The sequence below is a fragment of the Heliangelus exortis genome, chromosome 3 (genome assembly GCF_036169615.1).
Source record: "Heliangelus exortis chromosome 3, bHelExo1.hap1, whole genome shotgun sequence".
NCBI classification, from domain to species: domain Eukaryota; kingdom Metazoa; phylum Chordata; class Aves; order Apodiformes; family Trochilidae; genus Heliangelus; species Heliangelus exortis.
Window position 1 is genome coordinate 40,537,839 of NC_092424.1, and position 27,707 is coordinate 40,565,545.

Genomic DNA, 27,707 nt, shown 5'->3' on the forward strand with positions numbered 1-27,707 from the left:
AAGTTTTTATCTGCATGTTTGGAGAAGAAACAAATGCAGCCTTTTTCAGCTACTCTATTTTTTTAAATGCTGATTATTTCCCCTTGTAAATTACACAAACCACAAAATGTTAATTTATGTGATAACGTAACGCCAAAGAGAAAATTCAGTTACAGATTATACACTGCATCACTTCAAAATGAATTATTTTCTATTACATTTGACAGTTGCAAAAGCAACTACTTGAACTGAAACAAGTGGGAAAAAATTATTCTGTGTAAACCTTGGACAGAAGTACATGTGGTAACCGTAAAAATGAAGGACTACAAATCACTTTAACTGCAGAATTAGCTTTGCAGAGAAAATTGGACCATTGAACATGACTTTAACGCAGCTGAAATCTCTCCCCCTACCTCAGGAGCCTAAGATCTGTCTAGCTCTCTTTAATCAATGCAAAATGTTAGACACCTCCAGAGGATAAGTCATACCATCTGAGGATATTTGTCTAAAACAAAACAGATGAATCATGTCCCCAAACGTGCCTTATTCTCTCCTGCAACTTTAGAAGAAGCCAAAATCAGGCAGACAAAGCTAAGCAAGGTAAATCCTACTTGTACAGTAAGACAACATACATGAACAGGTTGCCCAAAGAAGTTGTGGCTGTCCCCTCCCTGGAGGTGTTCAAGGCCAGGCTGGATGGGCCTTGACCAACCTGATCTAGTGGAAGCTGTGTCTGCCCATGCAGGGGGGCTGGAACTAGGTGATCTCTAATGTTCCTTCCAACCCTTGCCATTCTATGATTTTGTGTCACCTAACACTATATCTACACTTCTCTGCATATAAAAATGTCATTTGTGTGCCCATTCTTCTGAACAGCAACTTAATACTTTCTGCTTAACTCATCCTCCATCTTACCTCTGATTTTACGATTTTTGTTGCAAACATTTTCTCTCACAGCTCCTGTCTCTTCAGTGATGCTTTGGGTTTTAAAATTGCAGAGATCTCGGTTTAGACTATGTTACATTTACTGCAAGGAATTTTTAAAAATAGAAACAAAATAAAGACTATTTAGGTCTATGTTATGAAAAGAAATAATTTCTGAACATCCTCTGCATAAAAAAACTAAAACAAAACCCACACAACCCCTCCCCCAAAGAAACAAACAAACCCCCACAAAACATGTGTTGTGAAGGCTTTTTTGAATGCAATTTAATTAAATTAGTCTATTAGGAATTCACCTAATTCCCCCAATGCAATAAATTACAAAATCATTAGAAATACTGCATTTTATGACAAGGCAAATACCCTCACTACAAAATGTAATCAGTACAGCAATGAATACCTGAGAATGCTACTCATTACTAAACGCCTGGTACCAGTCATAGCTTTTTTCTAAAGACTCAGTATGAAAATGTAGGCAGTGAAATAGAGAAGGCTCAGGAGAGCACAGGAACAAGGCTTATTTAAGCACTTATGACTGTGTTCACCAATGGCTTCATGTGCTATTCTTCAATTCAACATAAAGTACTAGAGAAGAAAAGAATTTCTGAAATCAGATGAAAACAAAACCAGCAAAGAGCATAGGGCCTGACAGCTACTTCCAAGTCACCATGTAACTTAACAATAGAAATTAACTTGTGTAAAAATTTATGATTATAAATGATCAGAAGCTACTATACAGCTGTTATACACTGAGAATCAATATCCTGCTAGAATTATATATATAAATTATCTTGTTAGAATAAATATCTTTCCTGTTAAATATGCAGAAGGGAAGGAACAGATGCATGTCAGATGAAAACTAGAAATTTTATTGAAGTTAGTGGCCTCTGAAGATGTGGAGTAACTTTTTTTTTTCAGGGAAAAAAAGTACAGATACTAAAAAATGCATGCAATATTTAACTAAGAAGGCTGTAATTTTCTATTATACCAAGCTATGTGATTTTATACTAAAAATTCTGTTTAGCAGTTTTGGTGTAAGAAGTCACCTGATTTAGGAATGACTGTAGCCCAGTGCAAGCACCTGTGAACTAGCAACTACATTAAAAATAAATAAAAGAATGGTACAGTGTTCTCATGCTACTACCTGGCTGGTCACACAATATTTCCTCAAGTATTCCTGTCATAAAACATGCACAAAACAGCTGAAAAAACCCTTCCTTTTGACAATACTGAGTTCCTCAAGGAAAGTATTTCAAAAATGCCTTCTGCTGGCCCTATTGCACAGCTGCTGTCCTGATACTAAGGAAAGTTTTTATTAACCAAAAGCAAACTTGCCTGGGCCTTGCACAGAACTTCCTCCTCATAAGAAGGCATATAAATCCACACCACATGAATAAGTGCATAAGCAGAACCTGGGTAAAGCTGACTTTCATAAATGTGGTAGTAGTCAGCTATGCAAAAGGAATATCTTCTGTTTTCTAAAGAAATCAAAACAATCCCCTCAAAAAATCTAAAATATAAAACTCTCAAAACAAACAAAAAGTTTAAGTTCAGAATACAATTTAAAAGACAATTTCTGTTTCTTCCTTCCTGTATTGGGGATGGTAGCAGAAAGCACCCATTTAAGTAGATCTTCTGAACTGGCAGCAGAGATTCTAATCTATATGACAAATTAATCTATTTCATTGTAAAAAAAGGTACAATTTAAAGCAAAGCAAGAGAACAAGATTATTTTGTCTACTATGTTTTCCTTGAAATCTTCAGATGTGTAGTACTCCCTCCTAATACCTCACTTCTGTACAAAGGAACACAGATATATATATATTTATTATATATATAAAAATAAATATATGTATACAGATACTTCTTTCAGTTCCCAACCAACTTTCTCAACAGTGACTGAACTGAGCTAAATTCCTGAAATGGAACACCTGAATGATCTGAGTCACAGAAAACAAACTCTTTACCTCTGGAAAAAGCCTGTTGTGGGAAGTTGCAGGAGCTTCTCACTAAAGCCAGTTCTTGAGTGGTTATTACCATTATGAAGAAAGATGACTGCATTTAAAATTTCAGCAACATAGTTATATGTTACCAGATTATTATTAGGCTTCCATCTTAAACTCAGATTATTTTTAAAATTTAAGGTGGAACTTCAATTGTTTTTTAAATATTAAATATATATCTTCACTTTAGGAAGCAAAGAGGGAGAGGAAAAAACACAGTCTAGCACATACTGCATTTTACATTGAAAAGCAAAATGCTATCACCTGGCGTAGTAAAAACAGGGCAAGATGGACAGATTTCAGATAGTGATGTCCCAGGATGCTCAGATGAACAAAACTGATCCCTGAGACACACTCTCATCACCAAGGGCATTCCAAAGAAAGCAACAGCCTGTCCTATGGAAAAGGTCAGGGAAGTCAAGGACAATAAAGGACAAAGGGGGATAGGAATAGAATCAGACCTGAAATAGAAAACAAAAGGAATCTACAAAATATACTCTGCAGTAGTTTTTAATAAAGCTTTTAACGTGTACCTTTTAAAAGCTATTCTACTTCTTTTAGCTCATAGTTAAAACAATAGATCTAAGTTGTTACAAATTCCTACTTCTCCCAAATGGTATTCATTTACTTGTCAATATTTTCATAAGCTCAGGGTCCTTAACACAGAAGCCACAAAAAGGAGACTTGTAACAGTTTTCCACACATTGGGCTTATTACAATTCAGAATCAGCAAAAGCAAACAAAGAAATAAATTCAGGAAAGCAGTTATTTACACTGTCATTAATGAAACCAATCCCACAAATAACATTGCGTGACACTCAACAAATCAAATTCTCCCCCTGTAAAAACAAACTGAATAATGCACATTTAAAGGTCTATGCTAATAGAGGACCTCTAAGTCGTATAAACTATTTTTTTGTTAGGTTTTGCTCTTAGAGATTATGATTTTCTTCTCTGTTTTTCAATTAAAGAAAAAAAGGTGAATATTTACATAGGAAGAAAATCTCTCTTCACAGAAGAGCTGAAAACTAAATATTCATCAATGCTACTAATAACAGAGATGTAACAAGACAGATTTTTTTTTTTTACTCTTTTCCTATAGCTTACAAATAAACAAAGTGTGGGAATATGGCTAGGCAAAATTTAACATTCTAATAAACATTCAGAATGTATCAGAATGTATTTGCGCTGCAATACAATCAGAGTGTCAAAGAAGTAAAAGTGTACAGCTGCATATAAGTGTCATAAACGTTGAAATCTGTTCTCTTTTAAACCCTAAATTGACAGCAGATGTTTAATGTGTATATTACTACATTTAACGAATCAAGAAGATAATCACTTCGCAGTGTGCTATCAAGAGAAGTAATTTTTTTACTCAAGAAAGATGAAGAGCTGATGCATCTAAGAGAAACATCTTAGAACAAAGAAATCTTAAGCAAATCTTAAATTATAATTAAAGCAGACAAATAAACATAATGATCTTATTTTCCAATACATATAAAGCACATCTCAGAGACCTAATAAAGTTTTATGAAAAATGGAAAATGAAACTATGTTTACAAGTAGCATTTTCTTCCATAAATTTACCGATATTTCTATTTTTTGAGCAATTCACTGAGCTGCACAGTATGAAGCAGTATCTAAGTAGTGCAGAACAGCCACTATTTATATAGAAAACCCACAGTTTTTCCATTAATTGCCTTTTCTAAGTTCTCCAACTAAAATAAGAAAAGTGAACCTCACTAACACTGGCAAACTTCTACGCCTTTCTACTTTCCAAAACTTAAACTACTACTAAGAAAAGAAAAAAAAAGTCATGAAACAAGATCAACCTTGCTTTTTTAGCAAATAATGTTGCACGTCACTTAAAAAAAACAAACAAAAACTCCATCCTGGCCTTTAGTTTTCAATTTGCTACTCAAACCTAAAGGTACACACAGACAAACTCAGTTCAAGTGCTTTCCCATTTTCACACCCCAATAGAATAAAAAGGGAAAGAAGAGAAAGGAATGAAAGCAGGTGGTCTTAAAATAGGATGCAAAAAATGTATCACACTAAGACAGCAGGATACAGCGATTCTAATAGTCAATTTCATTAACCCAACTGAAGTCTTCCACTTCAATCAAACTGCTATTTCAAGGAGTGATTTTCCTTACATATAGGCATAGCATATAATATATGTTGTTTTCATTACTACTTTTAAATGAACCTGAGTTACATGAGCAATAAATCAGAAACAAGAATTTTATCAATCTGAAGAAAAGTACATTAGCAAACTAAAGCTAAGAAACTCCACTTTACTGTGCTCTCCCTAGTTCCCTCCAACATTTTTTTTTTATTTTAATATTTCATCTTCCTATTTTTTTAAAACACACTTGTCTCTCCTAGGACTGGGTAACCTTTAAATGCATCTCCAGTACAAGTGAAATGGGAACATGCCTGACTGAGTACTCAAGAGAAAAAGTAGAACTACAATTGCACTAAATAAACAAACTGAAAGACTGAAAAAACCACTATTTATTTTGTGGTCTCTTTCTGACAAATAAAGGGATAAGACGAAATCTAGCTGTTGGAAGGTGACTTACAACTGAACAAATATTACTGAGGAGAAATCAACATGTTTTAACAGTTTGGTTTTCTAGGTTTTGGAGTTTCCCAGAAACTGAGGAAAAACCTCACCAGGTCACAGCTTACTTAGCCAGGCTAGGACAAAAGATTTTCCAGGTCCCATGTGAGCTGGATCCAAAAGAAGCCACAGCTGAGATCTCCCCTCAGCCCCTGAGCATCCATATAAAGCTTATCTCGAAACTACCAAAAATATACAATGGAATCATTTTCATTAGCTTCTGCCCAGTTTCAAAACTGAACAACTATTTTCTGTTTATTATTTTGTTTTCTGTTTATTGATTGCCCCAGCCTGAATATTGGGTTTTCACATATTCTAAAAGAGCACTTCTACATAAGCATGCATTTAATTATATAAACCCCCATTTAGAAAATGTATATATATAAAAAAACCTCTACACTACCTGTAAAGCTATATATATTTCTAGTTTATAAACATTTTTTACACATGTTGTTTTTTTATAGGTATATATGCATATCATATATTACAAATGCATAGGCACATATTTACAGGTAAGTATAGTTCAGCAAGACACCATACTACTTATCTAACTTAGGGTGTCAGGGCAGGAAATCAAGATTTATGTTTTTCTAATTTATTTTTAAACCCTTTTTTTCTTATGTATTGCACATGCTTCTTATATATTGCACATGCTTCATTGTTAAAGAATGATTTTGAAATACAGTACATCAACCTGAAAGGAGGTTGGAGCCAGGTGGGAGTTGGTCTCTTTTCCCAGACGACTTTCAACAAGACAAGAGGACACAGTCTTAAGTTGTGCCAGGGGAGATTTAGGCTGGATATCAGAAAGAATTTTTTTACGGAGAGGGTGATCAGGCAATGGAATGGACTGCCCAGTGAGGTGGTGGATTCTCCATCCCTAGAGACATTTAAAAAGAGACTGGATGTGGCACTCAGTGCCATGGTCTAGCAACCGCACCGGTGGGTCAAGGGTTGGACTTGATGATCTCTGAGGTCCCTTCCAACCCAGCTAATTCTATGATTCTATGATTCTATGATTCTAAGGATAAAGAAATTTTATTGGTATATACTCTAGGGTCTTTTGTGTTTGGTTTGGTTTGGGTTTTTTAATGTATTATGGACACTTGTGTCATGGTAGCATTGCCATTTGATTGTAAACATACAGCACAGAGGTGAATGTCAGCCCAGCAGGTGCATTTACTTATAAAATAAGTAAATATCAAGAACGTAAGCCTTCTGTCCCACAGCCTAGCCTTTACTATGCACACAGCATTAGCCTGAAGCACATTTGTATGGTTAGAGATTTTATTTTCTTTAAGCCATAAGCAAAGAAATAGCGTAAGAAAAGATTTTTAGAGAAATCCTCAGCCTTTTTTCCAACCTTAATGATTCTATGAATCTATGACTGCAGAACCCTCCAGTCATGCAGGAAACAGATAGGAGAGCTAGCTGTACTGCATGGTCCAAAGTTTTAGCAGATCTCCACCAAACTGCCCTTGTGCAGGCCATTGCAGTGTCATGGGATACACATAAGAAAAGTTAGCCAATAACTGAAAAAAAAATTTGCATTTATATATTGAAATTTTTAAAAAAGGGGGAAAAGAGATTAAAAAAAAAAAACATTGAGAGTCCTATAATGATTCAGCTTTATTTCCACAGCCAGTATTATGTTCCTTTTCACTGCCTCCTGGTTGTCTTTCACCCTTCCACCAAATAAAACCAGGTCTATATGGGAGCTATTAAGGTACAGCTGTGGAAAATATTCCACTGTCACTGAGCTGAACAGCATCCCTGACTTCATTCTGCAAGTTTGCCTCTGGGCACATTGCATTGTTGGATGTCTGCCCACCTGTGAGTCCTCAGTTAGAGGCACATTCTCTTTTCAGAGTGAATTTAGAGACAGTCATCTACCATTTCACTGTACGTTGACTCCCTTTGAACCCAAGATACGGCATTTATGCAAAACTGTCTTTAAAAATAAGACCTGCATAAAGAAGTCCTGAAAATTATCTTCAAATTAGTGGCCTATCTGCAACCTTAAGAAGATCAACTTCAAAACAGCTCCTTGTTGGTTTTTTGAAGTAAATGATCCCTAGTATTTTTGCTAAGTAAATACACAACTTGCATTTTGGTTCTACCGATCAAGTGGCTCATTTATTGTCACTCTCAACTGACCACCTAAATTTCCAAGACAATTGTATCATTTCTACTTAAACTTTAAAAGTTGTACTATACATACAACAGGCAAACTAGTATACACAAACTAAGCAGAGACAAACAGCCTGAGTTTTAATGAGTATTTAAATAATCAATGCAAGATTTTTCTAGTATCTGCCAAAGTGCTTTTAGAATGGCCAGTTCCAGTTTTTGTTTTATTTCCTTGGTGGAACTGTAAAATCTTGCCCTTGCACTTATGAGCTCTTTAAAAATATAGTCCCTCACTAATCCAGATATTTGACACAGCTACCACCCTCCCTTGTCTCTACCCTAAAGCTCTGACAAACTCTTTCATTTCTTCCCTGCCTGGTCTCACAAGCACTTTCTCTTTGCCTTTGTTGCTGCTCCTGACACCCAGGCTGCTGTTTCCAAGTGACCCTTCAGCACTAACTTGCTTTTTCTTCACAAGGAAAACTACAGAGCTAGATGCCTGCAGGCTAATGGAAAAGGGACAGATAACTACCAATTTTTGGTATTCAAGTTACTCCTGTCTCAGTTGTTCTGTCGCAGAAGTGCAAGGGAGGCTCTCTTTTGCTATTGATTATGTCACAACCTATGGAAATCAAAATCACTTCATCTTTGCTGGCAGGAATACAACTGTAGGGGCATGAAAGAAAAATGTCTTTGCCAAAGGAACATTACTTTTTTGTATCATGATACTAATGCTGTTTATGTCAGGATAAAGAATGAAACACAAACTGTGAATCAAACCAGAACAAAATACTGCTCCTTCCAACCATAGAAAGCTGCTTCTTGCCCCATAAGATGACTGCTAGCCCAAGTGTGGCTATTGCCCTTCCAGTAGTTGAGACAGGGAAAGCACAAAAGCATCACATAGGAGTCTCACTCTGTGTCATGTCACTTACAGCAGCAAAATCTAGGGATTTAACAGTTTCCCATAGAGTCTAAGCTCTAATGATTTTATTCATGTAATTCTTTAATACTATGAATGCAGAAGTGTTTTCAAGAGTAAGTCAGTACTTCAGGTGGTCAGGCAAACATTTACAGGCTCAGGTAAATGGTTTCACTTTCTCCTACACTGTACTAAAATATCCACAGATGAGGGAAAAGGACCAAGGTTTTTAAAAGTCCATCTGATATTTGGCATCTAGACTAAAAGTGCTCTAAAACATTGTATTTATACAACTATAAGTCATTCAACAGCCTCAGTATTAGGTTTTGACATACCACAGCTCTCATCCTACAGCAAATCCAATGCAAATTATTTCTTTTCCCTGAAGACATCTTGCTCAAGAGATTTTATTCTGTAGTCTGTAGGTGCCCTAGAATTGATATGTATATGCTAATGGAACAGTATATAAAGTCACCTCAAAGGCAGCTGGTTTAAAATTGTAAACCCCTATAGATGGGATGTAAGGTGACAAGTTAATTTAAAATTAGATTACTAGATATAGTGCACACTAGATAATTGAGAGAAGTGGGATGAGGGAGGAGACAGTTGCTGCTCTATATTAAAAGGTGAATCCCTCCTTCATTAGAAGAGGAGAGGAAGGAAATCCAGAACCATACTGCAGTGGAGACTGAGCTGCCAACTGCAAGATTTCCAAACAGTTGCAGAGACTGGGGATGGATGTACTGATGCTAATGCTTTTTTACTATGGGTGAAACCCATACATATTTAGGGAACCTGTCAGGCAGTTGCTGAGGGAGCAGAGAATAACCACTGAACAAAGTCGTAAACAGCCAAATAGCAGAGATACCCAGAGGCTACATATCCTTAATGCCTGCTCAGAACTGCCCAAAACAACTCTGTGAGACTGATCCCTCCGTGCTTTCCCACAGCACAGAGGCACTACACCCAACCTGGAGTGCAGCACTGAGACTTCCTAGCCAAGCCCATCCAGAAACCTCAGCTGTTTCCCAATGTTTCATACCAGTAACACCCATTACAAAAGATGAGACTGGTAAGATAGGGTGCACGTGCTGGGAAAAACAATCACCTTGTGGAGCATTTCCCCACTGCACCCAAGGAATCTAAGTATCTTTCCATTCCCACATCTGCAAGGCCAGATGGTTTGGTGGTGAGAGCAACACAGCATTGCTGCAGACCATATTTCTACCTCTAGTGATTATTTGTGGGGTGCCACTACTGTGTAAGACAAAATGTAACACCAAGGGGAAGCAAGAAATATTTAGCTTTAAGTTGTCAGCCAAGCATAACGCTTATGGGAGGGATGAATACAGCAGAGACAGTGAGCAGAAAACAGCCACAGTACCTTCCCATTGTACTGTTCTAATTGCTGACATTCAGTCGCTCATACACAGCTAACACGTTCACATTGTGCCAGAAGCACTGTAGGGGCTTTGAAGATAAGAGTTGCCATCTTGCACTAGGAAGTATATTGTTTTAAACATTACTTAGGCAAATATTTGCATATAAAATATCTAGAGACATGTAAGACAGTGTGGACATTATGCACACAGGAAATACACTAAACTATGTAGGTTAAAGTACCAGGCACAAGTGTGCCCCATTCCTAGCTCCTGAGGCTCCAGCATTTTGCCATGTAATTTGCAGGAACCCCAAGTTCATTTTTACACCTATCATAAATTCAGTTGCAGATAAACATATACACAAATTCACACGACCACCAAGAAAGTAAATATGGAAGCTGGACAGAACATCTCTGGAGACGTTTAATGACTAACAAAGCAGAGACATCAGTTTACTTTCATTCTTAAAAAAGAAAAAAAAAAAAAATCACAAAACCCCAAAACTAATACAAATAAAGAATAAAAACTATACATGGAGTGCACAGAGAACAACAAGACGCTCTGAATCAACACAGATGAAATAAAATTGTATAAAATCTTTGTTTCCCTTCTTCCACTCCTACAGGAGTCATTCTAAAGGCACAAGGATGTCAAAATGCTCTAGTTTGGCAACATAATAATAACAACTTTCAAAGACCTGCCTTCCATAAAAGACTTATTATTTGCTTTGCCTCTGTTCTATGTCTTCAATGTCTTTTTCTAATAAAAATGGAGAGGAGAATGAAAGGCAATATAATTATTTCTATGTCTTTATGTAAACAAAAAGAACAGCCCCTGTTTACTGTTTAGCACAGAATTAAACACCATATCAATATTAAGTTATTTAGGGTGCAGATTGTGTTTATGTCCACCTTCCACTGATTTAGAATTTTTCATACACCAAGTTGATTGTATAGTGTCAGACAAATTCACTTTTCTTCCTGAGCTGTTTGTAAAACAAAACTTATGGCCAGCACCCAACAGGCTTTTATCTTCTCCTGAATTATGACCGGGTACTTTAAATTATGCCTAATTAAGCATTTTTGATTACGTACCTTGAAACTACAGAAGTACTATGGAAATAATCAGTGACTTAAGACCAACTCCCTTTATGCTAACAATTGACCCACTACAGCTACTTCTGCAAGCTCACAGTGCATTTTTCCTGCATATTTGCCAAAGATTACTTGGAATAACTTTTCATCTTTTTCTCTTTGATTACTAAATACCCTTTAGTCTTCCAGTATCTGAGGAGCCTCTGTGAAAAGAGCCCATCCCATTCTTCAAGGCTGCTGCAGAAGAAAGACAGGAAACTGAGGAAGGAAGAAAGAGCTGATCTATTCTCCCCTCCGTGTTAGCATCTGTCAGCAAAGAGAAAGGAAGGGCAAAGGAGATGGTAAGAGCACCACAATAACCTCCAGGGCCCTTGTCTACACCCAAAAGCACACGTGCACAACTGTGATGCTGTGGACTTAAGAAAGAGAAAACATCTGGTTCTTCATTTTGTCTTAACTATTGCCTCTAAAAGCCTGTAGAAGTTGTGCACAGACAAAAGAGAAATATCCAACAATTACATATATTGTATTTTCCTCATATAACAGTTTTTTTCATATAATATACATTAAAAGTGTCATAGTCAAACACCTGTCATAGTCAAATATAAATGGTTTTACCTGTGAGACAAAAACTGGACTTCAAACTACTCATTCAGAGATAAAAAAGCTCTCAACTTTAGTTTTGATATGTTTTAGTTTTAGTTCTTTTTAAGAGAAATTAATCATCAGAAAAAAAACCCCAAAACCAAAAAACAACCAAAAAAACCAAACACCAAAATTAAAACTGTGATAGTTCTCTCTGCTGTTTTACAAGATGGTGGATGCTGTACAATAAAGCCATTTGTATGCTTAATACCAGCACAAAAATAAAAATTGGGTATCACAGGATACATGGGATTTCTCTTCACACTGTTTAGCTGGCACTGGCAGACAAACCTCGTTTCTTTGGTACTTTCCTGTGTCTAGTACACAGCTTTTTGTTTTCATTAACAAACCAGACTCTAACGCGCGTAATTCTTTGGACTTCTAAAGGAATTCTGGTTTTTGCTGTCCTTTACTTTAGCTCTCAACAGTGACTACTGAGGTCCAATGTATCTACCCCATCAAGGCAAAATGTTTACCTATGTACTGGTCTGCCCTCTTACTCAGCAATTCTGTAAAAATACTTGAATTCACTGAACCCCTGGGAGCTGTTTGAAGCATTCCCATAATTCTGAAGACAGAATGCAAATTCATACCCTGTAAATACACTGTGAGAAAGCACCGTACTGAAAATGTGCTTAACAACTGTTTATGTGGCAGCAGTGGATTGCATGAGGTCAATAAAAACAAGAGAAGAATCCATTTGTGATTATCCATTATCCACAGACAAGGCCAGGAACTAATTCTAATAGCACTGGACTAATGGTCCCCTAGAATTAGTTTTAATTTCTGCACACAGGCACAGCTGATGAAATCCTGGCATCCCAGACGGGAAGAGCAATGTTCCCTTTCTTGTTTAAACTATCAGGATTTTCACCTGTTGTCACAGTAGCAAGAAACATAGTACTCGCTTCTTCACTCTGAATATGGTTGCAGGAACAGCAGAATAGGGACTGAAAGTACATTAATTCAGCTAGAAAAATTGTTCCACCAATTTTAATAGGCTATATAGCAAACTCAGGAATAAAAACAGATTTTTATATTTCCCATCAGGGGAGATTCAACCAATACAAAACGTTAAAAGTTCCTGTGAAACATCCTGGCTGGAAACCTGTCCAGGGATTAGAGCAATTAAAGCCTCTTCAGGTGCTGCCCTTTGAATCTCACTCTACTTCAACAGAAGCACTTTCAGCTGTGAGAAGGATTTGGCCTTGAATTACAAAAGTCTGATAGCTAAATTTACACAACTAGCAATACCCTGAAAATATAGAACCGCAGAGAGAAAAGAGAGCTCATGAAAAAATAAACCTTATGGGATTATCAATTAAGATATTTTAGCTTCCAAACTTAAAATAAATGGAAAATATGCCATATGAACCTCTGCAGATATTAAATCATTTTATTTTTATTATATTGAGACCCATAATTGCACCTGGAAGGAAGAAAAAACTGGATCACTTTGTCCCCATTGGTCTAAAAGCACAAGTACCATCAAGAGACATACCTGACTCACCGGCAGTGTGAGGCGCAATGAGACCTCCATTACCAAGGTTTACATGAAAAAAAAATAATTAGGACAGTCAGAAAAATTTCAGAGGATTTAATTGTTCTTATACCTATAAAATAAAATCCACATCATTCTGAAAGTTTAATGGAACAATACTTGAACAAGGTGTGCTACATTTACCTGTTGTGAATATTGCTGTGTATTTCACTCCATATGCTAAATAAACCTAATTGGGGAGCCTAACTTTATCTTCCTTTGCATGCCTGATATTTAAAATTTAGGATTTATTTTGTAAAAAAAACCCTTGTTTTGGACAGTACAACACTGTTTATATGTATGGTAAAAACCCAGAATATGCATTGAATCATGTGCATATGCATTTTACCAGGTAAAATTGACAAATTTGCCTTTATGCCCTCTGCATGGGATCCTGTGTATTTTCACAGAAATAATCTTCTAGCTAAAAACAGGACTGCTTTGACCGGACTTCATGTTCCCTCAGAGGTGTTTATGCTCAAGAAGAGTAATTTGCCTATGGAGAGAACTTAAATATAAACAGTAAGCTGTGACTAAGAGTCTCTGCACTTAGTATTAAGCATGTATCACAGATGACAATGAAAAAATAAACAAACACCAAAGCAGAAAAATATTTACAGGAGGACATGTTCAAGATTCAAGTTTAAGCCTACCAACAGCTTATTACCATCCTGCTCCTTGTTTACTCCGTGCACAATTGCACCAGAATGCAGTTAATAGAGAAATGTTTGCATGACAAGACCTTGGTAGTGCCACTTCTTGAAATTTTTTTATAATTGAATGTTCTTATAAGAGACGATTTTGGAAGGTAGCCTTGCTATAACCCTAAGGGCTGCATGAATCAAAGCATGACCTTCAGTAAAGCAGAAGCCAACAGCTTTCATAATGCAGCTCATAAAATCAGCATATGTGAATTTCTACCTCTGTTTCAATTGCCATCCATATAAATATTCCTCATTTACAGCTCATCTAAAAAAAGTAATAAAATATCTGCATCATTGCTGAAGTAAAACTTGCAAAGAACACTTCACTGAAAAAAATAAGATTTATAAGTATAAATGTTTCCACTCTTAAAAAAATAAATTTAAAAAAAAGAGAGAGATGAGTAAGTCTAAGCTATTTATTTCATTGACTTTCCTGCCTTTTTAAAGTATATTAAAAAATACTCATACCTGAGACAGCCAGACCTTAAAGTGGAACTGACATGGTGCAGCAAACATTTTGTTACCAGAGACAATTTATAACTCAATTTGGAGACATCTGCAAATGTTCCCTTTCAGATTGTCCCCGTAATGGGTTCTTTAACAACTCAGTAGATGCACAGTAACAGTAGGTAGATTAGGATAATCACTCTCAGGAGTAAATTATAACATCAAGCCTTTTACTAATGTTTTAAACTCAAAATTACAAAAAGAAAAAGCCATTTTAAGTACCACAGACCTCCCAGTTCAAAGGAAATCTATCTGTTGGTCATGTTACATAACTGAAAAAATATCCACTATCTAATAATTTTTAAGTAATTAAATCCTGAAGAGTTGTTCTGATGTTTGTAAAAGTTCTGGGTGGTTTAGTTACTGAAATGTGAAGAGTGAAGAGCAGATGTGCAATATCCCTTAAAGGAAACAAGGGAAAAATAATTTGGCAGGTAAAAAGCAAAATTAAAATTTAGTTTGCTTTAAAAAATTCAAGTTTGGGGTGTAGTAGGTGGGTTAAAAACTTTAATTATCTCTTTGTTTTTGAAGAGGTTATTTTACATTACTACAGTACATTCAGTTTAATGAAAGGATCTAAATCTATAAGACTATACTGTCGAATTAAAAGTAAAATGTATGGACGCTTCCAAATGTCAAAACATGGTGCCTTTTGCAACCCTGGGTTCCTTAAAAACAAACAAACAACAAAAAAACAGAAACATAAAAACAACCCCCCCTAAAAAAACACTGACTTCACAGGGAAGCATAACAAAAGTTTAAAAATAATTCTTTAAAAAACCCAAGCTAAAAAACAAAACAAAACAAAAAACAGAATTCCAACAAAACAAAACAAACACATCAGAAAACATTTAAAGATCCTAAAGTTACTAAGGGAATTAGGTACAAACTTCAAAAACTGAGGAGGAGAACTTCTTTAGTCACCTTTCTATAAAGTGTCAAAATTTAATAATAATTTTGCCTGTTCTAAGAAAATCTAAAGAGGACTACCAAGCTATTAAACTTTCCAGTGGATCATTTGTGGTATGAGTTATTAGCATAATTGGGGGCACACTTTAGTCTGACCTTTGCAAAACTTTCATTTCCCAAATGTGATGGATACAAAGTGCTTTTATAATACCAATAATGATTATTTCCTATGGGAAACTGCCAATTATAAGTTGGTGAAAAAGGCTATACCGGATGTACATTGAGAAAATGAACACACCTACCAACAGTCAGACTAATTAAAGCTATTCTTCAAATTTTAATAAAGCTTTTCCCTTCCCTGAAACATAACCTTTACATTTTAGTTCAATTGCATCCTTGTCAGGTCATTGATTCAACAATAATAAATGTCTGCTTAGTGTTTAAATACAGCATTTATGTTGAAGGTTCATGCTTCCTGGGCAGTACAGAAGCACATGTGGAAAACTGTTTTAACATACAACCGTTTGACTCAAGTTCATATTGTTTGTATCAAGTCACATCAAGTGCCAGCAAAAATACTCACACAGAGAAATAAACCTTCTGTTCTAAACACAAGTCTTTAAAAAAAAAAAAAAAAAAAAAGAAAAGAAAAAAAAGCACAGCAAAGATCACACACAGAGCCAAGCAATAAACAATAAACTGTCAACCAGCATGTGCTTTAATTTTATAATACTGACTCCAGTACATTCTGCTGCCGTCACAGGTACAACAGGTAGCAGATTCAGCAACATCATTTCCTGCTCTTCTGTCACCTGCTCTCCTGTGTAACCCACTGCCAAGGTTCAGTAGCTGTTGTGTACCACCAAGAAGGGACAGAAAGGGTACAGTCAGACAAAATTCCTGAACACACTAATTTGATAGAGGAGAAGACAGACACTTCCTTACTAACACATCCCCAACTACCCTGTGTGCCCTGCTCTACAATTACTCATTAGACATGCCTGAGTAGGAGAGCATTTTAGCCACACAGGCCTTAGGCATCAAGGTTGCAAAGCACACTCTACAGCAGTGAAACAGTACCACACAGAAACAGGGAAAGGGAAGACCTCCAGGAAATGCATTCTTAGGAAATTCAGGTAATTCACTCTCATCACAGGTAATCCTGGCTTTTTAAAGCTCTGCCTGCAGCCCACTGAGTGGACAGTCCATTTGGTTGGCTGCAGAATCATGCTAGAGAGCAAAAGAAATTCCATTAGGGAATACTCAGGACACAAGCACGTGCTGCCACATCACAGAATAGGCTCCATTTCTTACTGACAAGGCATTCTGTATGGTGTTGCATTACCTATATGCTCTCGTATTTAAAAAGCATGTGCTGTAATGTATTTGCTTTGGTCACAACGATGTTCGAAGTTCTTAGGGTTTGAAGATGAAATGGCTATTAAAATGAATGTAAAATATTTTAGTTCACTTTCACAGCACCTGTAGATTAACACAGAGAAGTAGAGTATTATTAATGAAAAATCCAATTCCAAATGTTATGTGAAAACAGAAAACATTCCATGATGATTTGTCAAGGATTAAGAGAGGAAAGCTTTTGATTTCCTTAAACATTTGCACCTGAAAACTGCCTCAAAAGCTGCCTGTAACGCTGAGGAGAAGGACTTGAGAGTGGCAGTGGACCAGAAGCTCAACATGAGCCATCAGTGTGCACTTGCAGCCCAGAAAGCCAACCATGTCCTGGGCTGCATCAAAAGAAGCACAGACAGACAGTCAAGGGAAATGATTCTCCCCCTCTACTCAGTTCTTGTGAGACCCCACCTGGAGCACTGTGTCCAGTTCTGAAGTCCCCAGCATAAGAAGGACATAGACCTCCTTGATCATGTCCAGAGCAGAGCCACAAAAATGATCAGAGGGCTGCAGCACCTCCCCTATGAAGCCAGGCTGAGAGAGTTGGAGCTATCTATCCTGGAGAAGTGGAGGCTCCAAGGTGACCTTATAGTGGCTTTCCAATATCTGAGGGGGGCCTACAAGAAAGCTGGGGTAGGGCTTTTTTACATGGGTATGTAGTGAGAGGACATGGGGAAATGGTTTCAAACTTGACAAGGGGAGATTTAGGTTAGATATTAGGAAGAAATTCACTCCTGTGAGGGTGATGAGACACTGGAACAGGTTGCCACAAAAGGGAAGTTGTGGAGGCCCCATCCCTGAATGAGTTCAAGGCCAGGTTGGATGGAGCCTTGAGCAACCTGATCTAGTATTAGGTACCTCTGCCCATGGCAGGGGGTTGGAACTAGATGATCTTTAAGGTCCCTTCCAACCCTATCTATTCTATGATTCGTTTGTTTAACATTTTAGAAGGGTGAAATTCCCAGTTCACCAATTGTGCATATGTACACTTAACAACAACAACAAAAAAGTATTTTGTAGAATGAAGGTATCAATTGCTCAATTAAGACCTGTATAAAAATGCCAGTTAAATAAAAAAAAAAAAAACGTCATTTTAAAAACACAGAGGTTTATCTTTTAGGCTTTCCATAGTATCTTGAGTTGCCTACCTACATCTGTAAAAACAAATGTGCTCACACCTAGAAAAAAGCCAACTAGTTTTCAGACAGACAGATTCAGATCATTTGTAGACAGTCTTTTTCTCTTGTCCCCCCCTCCTCCCAAGATAGAACTATATTATTTGGTCTGATAAAAACCACTACATCTAATTAAAGATGACCTCTCAGTTCCAACACAGCCACAGTGAAGTGGTGTGTCAGTGACTTACACAAATCCTTCAGAGTAAAGGCAGGCAGAACTGCTTTTTTAAAGGATGAGTATCAGCTTAAATTCCACAAACTCAGGTTCATTTGAGCCAAAAACTTCTCTCATTATAACTCAGGTATTAAGGAATACTTCATCTGCCTTTTTTCAGAGAGGTAGTTAAATTGCTTAGTGGAGTACATGTAAAGCTCAGCATATGCAAAAGCACATCTTACTAGGCAAAGTTTAAAAACTCATTTATTTCATTTTCAAAGAGAAAGATCCAGAAATAACTTGGACAGAGTAATCAAGTATTGACGTGAGGTAGGCATGCCTGGTTATCTTGTTGGAAAGGACCTATTGAATTCATAGAGTCAGTGGCTCAGCCTATGTGAATTCAAACCAAATACAAGCCACAAATATTTTAATAGCTTGGTTAACTGGCTTTTCTCCTTCCATAGCACCTCTAAAGAAGGAAAGACAGGGTTGTTTTCTCAAGGCTGAAAAAGAGCTTGGCAAAAGGAAAATGACTGAATCAATTTTTGTCAGACTGAGCAACCCACTTGCTCACAAACAGAAGCTGGATATACACAATTGACCATCTAGATCTGATTTAATGAGGTAAGTCAAGTACTGCTTCCTTTGTATGAGAAGAGTCGGACCATCAGGCTACTTATTAAAAACATTAATTGCAAAACAAGTATAAATGGTCAAAGTCTTCAAATACAAACGCCTGAGAAAAGGACTCCGCAGATCTTGAAAAAGGAGTCTGTGTATCAGCACAATAATTACTTGCACTATTTACAGCAGCTCCAGAGTTGTGCTCTCAACAGCTAATGCAGACTGCAAAATATTTCAGTGATCTTGTTTACAATCCAAATTCTCAGCCTGGTATAGATCAAACAGGGAAAACTGCCGTTATGAAACTGAAGTAGATTTACTGGTTACTTTCCATTGTCATGTTGTTAACAGGTCTTATTAATTTTGAAAAGAAGAAACAACAGTTAGAATTATAAACAACTGAAAAGTGGAATGTGTGTTGTTAAGAAAGCAACAGATTTCCATATTTCTCTTTTGTTTTACAGAAAATAACTAGACAGCAGCCACATCATTCCACATACTGTAACTTTCAAGGCTTGGCAAAACAACTCTTACACATTGTGTTTCAGATCCAATGACTAAATAAGTGTTTCCAAGACCTGGCAGCAATTCTTTTGAGAGTTATTTCCTACTTTTCTGGCTTAGGCAACCTGTCGAGTTCAGAAAATTTACACTTAGTAAATCACGAGGACGTACATGGAGAAAGAGGGAATCATAATAACAATAGTTATAAACGAAGTTTTGAATGCAAATTTGATTTGCTACAGGTATTTCCATTGCCTGCAAGAAATCATTCTAATTAAGAACAGCACATACCGTCTTCTCAAATTCCAGTTTTCACAGGTACTACAATCATAACTGTCTCACACGCATGCACAGCTCTCTGCTCTATAATGCAATACTCATCTTAAGAGCAGCAAAACTGAAAGAGGTAAGATATAACCAGTAGAACAGAAGTGGGTTCTGGGAAAGCCACAGGATGATGCAGAGTTTTGCCTTTGATTAGGATTTGTTTACATAAATGCTCAAACAAGCGTTGCTCCTATAAACCAGACCAAAAATGTAATTAGAGAAAACATCCCTCTGACATTTTCCCATTGTTTTAGGGTTTAGAGAAGCTGAAAATACTGGCCACAGAGAAAAAAATCCTTTCAAAATACAATACATTTTCTGGAAGTAACTTAATAATTTTCTTTTTGGTTAACCGAAAAACAGTAAGAGCTCAAGATGGGTGCATTTTTCATGTGGTATGAGACAACGCAACAGTTTAAAAGAAAATATCTACTGGGCAAATAATCTTGATGTATCAATAGTAGTGCTTGGCAAATAGTTTCAGTGGGAAAAGAGAGTTAGAAAGGAATGAAACATTTTGTCCAAGGTCAACCTCTTGCTTTCTTCCACACCACATATGTATTTCCTATATCTGACAGTTTTATTATTACATTTCCCACTTTTTCTATGTCGTTTCATTCTGCAGCTCTCCCCATACCTTCCAGATGGTTCTGCTTGCTCTCCATTTCTCTCTTTTTCATAAACTTGGCCTCATCTGAAGCCAGTGGCAAAAATCCCATGGACCTGTCTGCAAAGGAATCCTTGGGGAACACGGCAATGTCACTCACCATCTCTGCCACCACAGCCCTTTAGTTTTTGCACTTGCTCACGCCATCTGAGTTGAGGTTGAGAAACTAAATAGGGAATAGTTCCCTTAACTCCTTTCTGCTCTGCCCTCTCCATTTCCTGATATATACTCTATTTGGTTAGTTAGAGCAGACTTTTGTGCTCTTGGTTTCCTCCTGGATCAAGCTTAATAAATTACAAAGGAAGAAAGCCACCCTGAGATAAGAAAAGGGGAGGGGAAAGAGACGGAAAGCACAAAGAAACCAATGTCTCTTAGAGAGTTGAGCTGGGACAGAACAAAATGGTTTGCAAAACTCCACTTCCTTCAGGTTTTACTGGGGCCTAAATATGAGCTGTTACTTTTTGCCTGAAATTTTCTGTACTGATCAGTTCTTCCCATGCCATCCACCTTTGCATACAAGACCAGGTATTTGCACATTTTAAAAGAATGAGATTCTAACTTCAGGCACTCACGAAATACAAATTTTTAATAAAATAACACCATAGCTTAGTTCCTTATGTATCATCCCCATACTGTTTCAAAAAATTGATCAATGGGCCAAGGCTAATTGTATGAAAACCACCAAGGGCGAGCGTTGGGTGCTGTAGTTCTGTCACAACAACCCCAGGCAACACTACAGGCTTGGGGAAGAGTGACTGGAAAGCTGCCAGGCAGAAAAGGACCTAGAGCTGTTGGTTGACAGACAACAGAGAATGAATCAGCAATGTGCCCCTCTGGCCAAGAAGGCCAACGCCATCTTGGCTGGTATCAGCAGCAGTGTGGCCAGCAGGACTAGGGCAATGGTTGTCAGCCCTGGTGAGGCCACATCTCAAATACTGTGTTCAGTTTTGGGCCCCTCACTACAAGGACACTGAGGTGCTGGAGCAAGTCCAGAGAAAGGCAATGGAGCTGGTGAAGGTCTGGAGAACAAGTCTTGTGAGGTGCATCTGAGGCAACTGGGGTTGTTTAGCCTAGAGAAAAGGAGGCTGAGGGGAGACTTTGTCACTCTCTACAACTACCTGAAAGGAAGTTCTAGCAAGGTGTGGGGGGGGTCAATCTCTTCTCCCTAGTAACAAGCAACATATACTTATGTATATGTTGCATCAGGGGAGGTTTAGCCTATATATTAGGAATAATTTCTTTACTGAAGGGTTGTCAGGAACAGGCTACCCAGGAAAGTGGTCAAGTCATCATCCCTGCAGGTGTTTTAAAAGATATGTAGATATGGTACCTAGACACATGGCTCAGTGGTGGACTTGTCAAATGTGCTACATTAATGGTTGGGTTTGATGATCTTAAAGGTTTCTACAACCAAAATGATTCTGAATCTACAAATTTGGGGCAGTGATTTGGTAACCTTTAAGGGTCCATTCCAGAAAGTCCACCAGTCACTCATTCTTTTCCCACTAACTTTTGCCCTGACAGTACAAATGAAAACTGATTCAGCTAAAAAAGAACCTCTTAGAATTTTATTGAACAGGTCTCCTTTTCAGGTAGATCAGTTGCCTGATTCAGTAGTTACTAAAACAGGCTTTTGGTGTGATACATCAAGGGACAAGAAATTACAGGCTGGGAGTGGGACTGGGGGCTCCTTTTTTTATCACAAGTCTCAGTTGAAATGTACATGAGACAAGACAGAATCTGACAACTAAGACAATAACTACTGTTATAAATTATCTGTATGCTTTTTTTATCACTTGCTTTTAGCTCCCAGAGCTGTTCCTTTTCTCTGAATCATCCTTTTGCAGTTTGACACCTCTACCACTATGTACTTCTTGCTCTTTCCATGCTCACCTTTCTCATCAAAAAGCTCTACCCATCACTGCATTTGGCTGTAATTAAACAGAACAGTCTTCCAGGGGAAAGTATGAAGACTACGTGATCACAAACAGCAGGGAATGCTTGGAAGACAATACTTGATCTGGATGCAGTAAGCTTCATTTATTTTTCCTTTGCGTCGCTATTTTTGTTTTCTACTGTTGAGTAGATTTTAACGATAGAAGATATTTTAAGCATTCCTGACCTAGAAATGTGCTAAGAATAAGAGAACTTTTGTAAAGAAAACAGTGTCTGTCTGAAGGGAAACTCAGTGTACACTCCACCTAAGTAAGCTATGCATGTTCCTTACAAACAGCAGACAACTTTCCAGACCAAAAAGAACTCATTTCCAGAAGCCAGAGATAACTTGCATACAGAATCAGATCAGCTGCAGGATTCAACAGAACCAACTAAAAGAACAGTAGTAGAGTCCATGGCCAAAATAAATGGAATAAATGGGTGGAAAATACCCACACAAAATATCTTAATTGCTATGCTTATCAGGGACAGTAAGAATATATCCAGTGGAGAGACAGTCTAAAGCTAGGATTTAAAACTTCGTTATTTTTAGAATAGCAAACCAATCAAATTGTGCTGGTCTCAAACAAGAAGGCTACTTCTCTTCTTTACTCTCCCTGTAAAGTGTCACTTGCATTTTGGGTGCAGTTACCACACCCCATATAATGACCAGAGAGAAAGTATTTTAGGACAAAATCCATCCTCATTTATGATACGCCGAGCAGGTGTGACAATGGACTTTGTGTGGATTTGCACTGAGGGTAAGGAAAACGAACAAAATATTTTTATGTTTGTGGTAGAAAGATGACAAGATTACATAGAAATTCATCAGGGTCTGGCCTTTTTAAGTAAAGCAAGTCAGTAGTGTTACATTAGAAATTACAGTAGATAATTCTTACAAGTATTTTGGCATGAGCAGCACGATGTTAACAGTGTTTCTGTTCACATTTGTGGTACTTTCACAGCTCCAACAAGATGACTGTGACAACATGACACTATTTTGAGGCCCCAGAAAGATGAACAAGTTAGTCATACATATCTACCAAGAACTCCCTCAACTGTTGAAGCAAAACCAGTAATTGCTTCAGCTATAAAGAACACAGCAGATACTCTGTAATCATTCAATATTCTTAAGAATTAAGGTTTTAGAAAAGCCAGTAACTAGTCTTCTATTTTGTAATCACAAAGGGAAGGGAAACCTTCAACAGCGGTAATTAAGTGTTAATGATCTTGAATACAAGACAAATTTGCATCATTTCACACCTACACTCTATTAACCTTGAGGTACAGCTGCTCTCCCGTTTGCCCCATCCTGCCACAGCCCAGCCAAGCACACTGACCCCTTGATGACCTCTTGGTGTCAAGCTGGACTATACAGCAGGATGGACAAACACTATTAACATGCTTTAGAATGATGTAATTGAGGGTATCTCCTTCTTCATTACCTGCACCATAAGAACTGCTACATTGAAGGAACCTGCCAGTACCCTGACATTATCATTACTGTAATGATAAAAGTAAAATAAATCTGAAAAGTACTTTTTCAAAAAGAAAACTAAACACAGACTGTATAGATGCAGAACATAAAGAAACAGGTACAGAGAAACAAAAGAAAATCATACACAGAGATAAGTATACCTATTACACTAGCCCTCATATTCCTGTCCTCCCTGTTCCAGCCAGTAGTCCATTAGGTGCTCATAAAATCTGGGCTAAGGATCCCATTAGTCAGTAACATTGTCAAACCACATAATGAGTAACATTATACCAGTGGGAATCCTCACTTTCTTTTACAGTTCAACTTGCCTTTGGTGGTTGCTCTAATTTTTCTTTTCTTTCACCTTCATTCAATCAGGAATGCATCTCAACTTTTTCAGAGTAGGAGGGAATGAGACAGCAGTTTGAAGAAGATTAGTGTTCCTTCACCATAATCCTACTCGACTATTGCCTGCCTTCAGGACAAAGAGTCACCCAGTGACTGCTCAAAATGTGCTGCAACATCATAAATAGATTTGTCTTTTACACTCTTTTACAAAGTCTTTGGTGTACCAAGACTGAGGCCTTTCCTCATATTTTCAATGTAAATTAACTGGGTTTTTTTAATGGCTTAGTCACATAAATAGGATTAACATAGGCAGCACATAACTCTCTTATCGAGCACAAGATACAGTGATAACTTTAGGGTGGATAATGAGGCAGGGGTGAATGCTGCCCTTGGCTCCCCATCCCCTTTATCCCCAGATAAAGTAGCACACGAGCACCCACACAAGAGCACAGGTAACTTCAAAAAGACATGTGCCAAATAATATGACTGTCCTTTAATCCACAAAAAAAAAAAAAAATAAATTGCAGTCCAAACCTGTGAAATTACCAGAGGGGTCCTATTTCAGCTCCATAAAAATCCACTAAAAAGTGGTGATGAATAAAATTGATGATGTAGCAGTGATGATCAGTACATTTTTTTAATTATTATTCCAGTCAGGAATGCTTAATGAACATTATGCTCAGCTTCACAATATAGACTTCAACAGGTACTCAGCATTCTTTCCTTCCAACAGTGTTAAATTAACACCACAGCCAATGAAAAAAAAAAAAAAAGAAAAAAAAAGTCTCAAAGTTCCTGTAGCTCCTGATGGCATTAAAGGGAGCATGATCACAGGTAATGATGTGTTACAGTTAAGGCAACATCTCCCCAAACCTGTAGTGTTGCATGGGGTTGTTGTGACAGAAGTGCAGGATCCAACACTTGCCCTTGTTGGTTTTCATACAGTTAGCCATTTGGATGCTCCTGTCCTTCTATCACTATGTAAACAATAAAGCTATAAGGACAAACTCTCTGACCTCATCTCATTGAAGAAATTCTGTCTGGAATCACTATGTAATGAAACAGCCAATACTGCATGATAATCTCACTTCTCTTTAACATTATCACATTTTAGCATGCATATTGCCCAAAAAAACCCCTCCCAGACATCCTCAACGTAACTAGTATTAGCTACAATTTGTTGTTCACAGGCTCTAAACTGACTGTACAAATTGTGACTGCCTGGGGCTATATTTGGTTTGGGGTGGTTTTGTTAGAGTCAAATTCTCTTCATATTTACTTGATGTAAATTCAGAAGTTCTGGAATTCGATTTTCCTTTGTTACAAAGATTTATTAAGTCTTTGTCTTTCAAAACGGTGCATTAAACCTATGGCATATCCTTTTATGTGTTATATTTAAATGGTCAAAAATGGGTTCAAGTGGAACATGGAAAGCTAACTTGACAGTAGGAGCTTTTCCCCTCTATTTAAGTAGACTTTAAATTTTAAAAGCATGCAAGGTGCTCAGATGCAATCAAGGTAAACAGATCTGTCCCCTACTTGTTTATCAGTCTTAACAAATGAACCAGTTTCCCCAACAGTTCTGTCACCAGTGTGATTACATTCTAAATCTCTTGTAAGGGATCTGCTGCTTGCACCTGGATAAGAAGCTGTACTTTCAGATTTTTGCTCCAAGAAAATATCTACAGTAGTTTCTACTTTCCAAGAAAGCTATTTCTGGCCAATACAGGTTTTTTTTTTCCTTTTAAAATTATTTTGGTAAACTGACTTATGGCCCCAGAAGAATTATTTTTATCAGTTACAAATAAACAAGTCAATTGTGATAGAACACCAGGTCACAGTGCAACAAATTCCCAAATCCTAGTAGTGTTCAGCATAGGAACAAACCAACGACCAAGAAGTGAAAACCACAGAAAACAGCAGTATATTTTAATCACTAATGCCAAAATGACGTTTTCTGCACTGAGATTTTCCTGTGAAAGGTCTCTCTATAGCAGATCTGCTATTTGAACTCTTAACTGGATGATCTCAGATTATATCAGAGGATTCTGACATGAAATTAGACATTTTTACATAAACAACAAAAAAAAGTAAATACAGCATCTCATCATGGCCCCTTAGAAAAATTTCAGTAGAAAGAATAGTGCATGAAATTCTCTCTACTTGCATGTGCTAAAATGATGGTAAAAGAACAGCAAAACACATACCTTTTGAAAATCAGAAATTAATTTGTAGAAATTTCCATTGTAGACAATGTCTTCCTTTCCCTAAAAAAAAAAAAAAAAAAAAAAAAGAAATGCCTTAATTGTGCCAGGTAATATTTAATTACCTAATAAAAACACAGTGAACTACTTCAAGACCTTCTTCCTCGCCTCGAAATAACATCTCCTTACAGATCAGAATCTGTAAACTATAGCAAGCATAAATATTACACACACAATGAGATTTTGTTTGAAGTTCATTTTATTTTGAAATTCTCTTACATCTTTGTTACCTTTGTTATAATTCCCTTATACCTTTGTTACCTTTGCATTTACAACTAGAAAGTTACCCTACACAATGGACACCAAGAACGGAGCAGTGTGTAGGAAGCAGAGTAAAAAAAAAATAAATATATATATGTATGCATATATATATATGTACACATACATATATATATATATTTATTGTTATTATTCTGAAGTGTAAAATCCAGTCTCATCCTAGCACTGGGTAAAAAGAAAACTATGCCCTCAATATTAGCACTGGGACATACATCCTCCATTATTTTTGCCCAAATTTTAGAAGGATAAAAACATCAACTAATTCACTGATGTCTGCTTCTTCTGTCTTTGCCCCTTCTATTTTTGTGGGAAACATTTATGGTTTGACACTTTGCTGCTGCACAAGCAGGTAAAGGAATTCACACCATTTCTTCAGCTCCAGCCACCAGTACAGCAACAAGATGACAGCAGAGTCCTAACAACATTCTAGTATTTTCATTTTCTGCACTATACTCTGTGCATCATGAAGCTGAGTGCTTCAAGGAAAATCTGACTACTTGCCAAGCTTCCACTGAGGAAGCAGTCGTACATATCCTGTGACTATTGTACCTGTATCAACACAATACAATAACACAAACTCTTTTGCTGTTGTTACATTTTTCCCTGATTTTTTTTAATTCACAAAACCAAATTATTTCTAAGACTTCTATCTATTAATCTATCTAACTCATTTATGACAGCTTAAAAATGGACTCAAGCACAACAGCCACTCAAAGAGCAAAGCAGCAGATTTACAGAAACTGGAATGAAAAGGACAAAAGAGTGTTCAAAATGAAGTCAAATCCTGCTTTATATTAAAAATCTATGTATTATAAGAGAAAATGTTTTAATAGAAAAAAAGAAAGTGTGTTAAGCATTGGAAATAATATGAAATTAAATGCAGCTCTTCTGAATCAATCTCTTCAAGAGCTTCTGCACATTACAACAGTCTGTATTTTTCTCTTTCATTAAGCTTCTTTTTTCCTTTACAGTGATAGAAATTGAAGCCTAAAATTGAGACCATATGTTAGGTGCATAACTCAGGATTAAAACTGACCTGATACCTTTTAAATCTTCTAAGCGTCAGCAAGATTTGAAACAGAGTTTTCTAGAAGACAGGTGGCTCAGCCAAGAGTCAGAGCATACTGTAGGTCCAGTTTTTGCCTTGGAAA

The 27,707-nt window shown here is 37.0% G+C and overlaps 1 protein-coding gene across 5 annotated transcripts in view; it reads right to left on the reverse strand.

Moving 5' to 3' along the window:
• The window catches only part of PLCB4 (phospholipase C beta 4), a 196,408-nt gene that overhangs the window by 150,524 nt on the left and 18,177 nt on the right, over positions 1-27,707 (reverse strand). For all 5 annotated transcript variants that reach the window (XM_071740292.1, XM_071740295.1, XM_071740293.1 and 2 more), the window contains exon 2: positions 26,221-26,280. The gene's annotated coding sequence lies outside the window, so the exon portion shown is untranslated. The remainder of the gene's footprint in view (positions 1-26,220; positions 26,281-27,707) is intronic.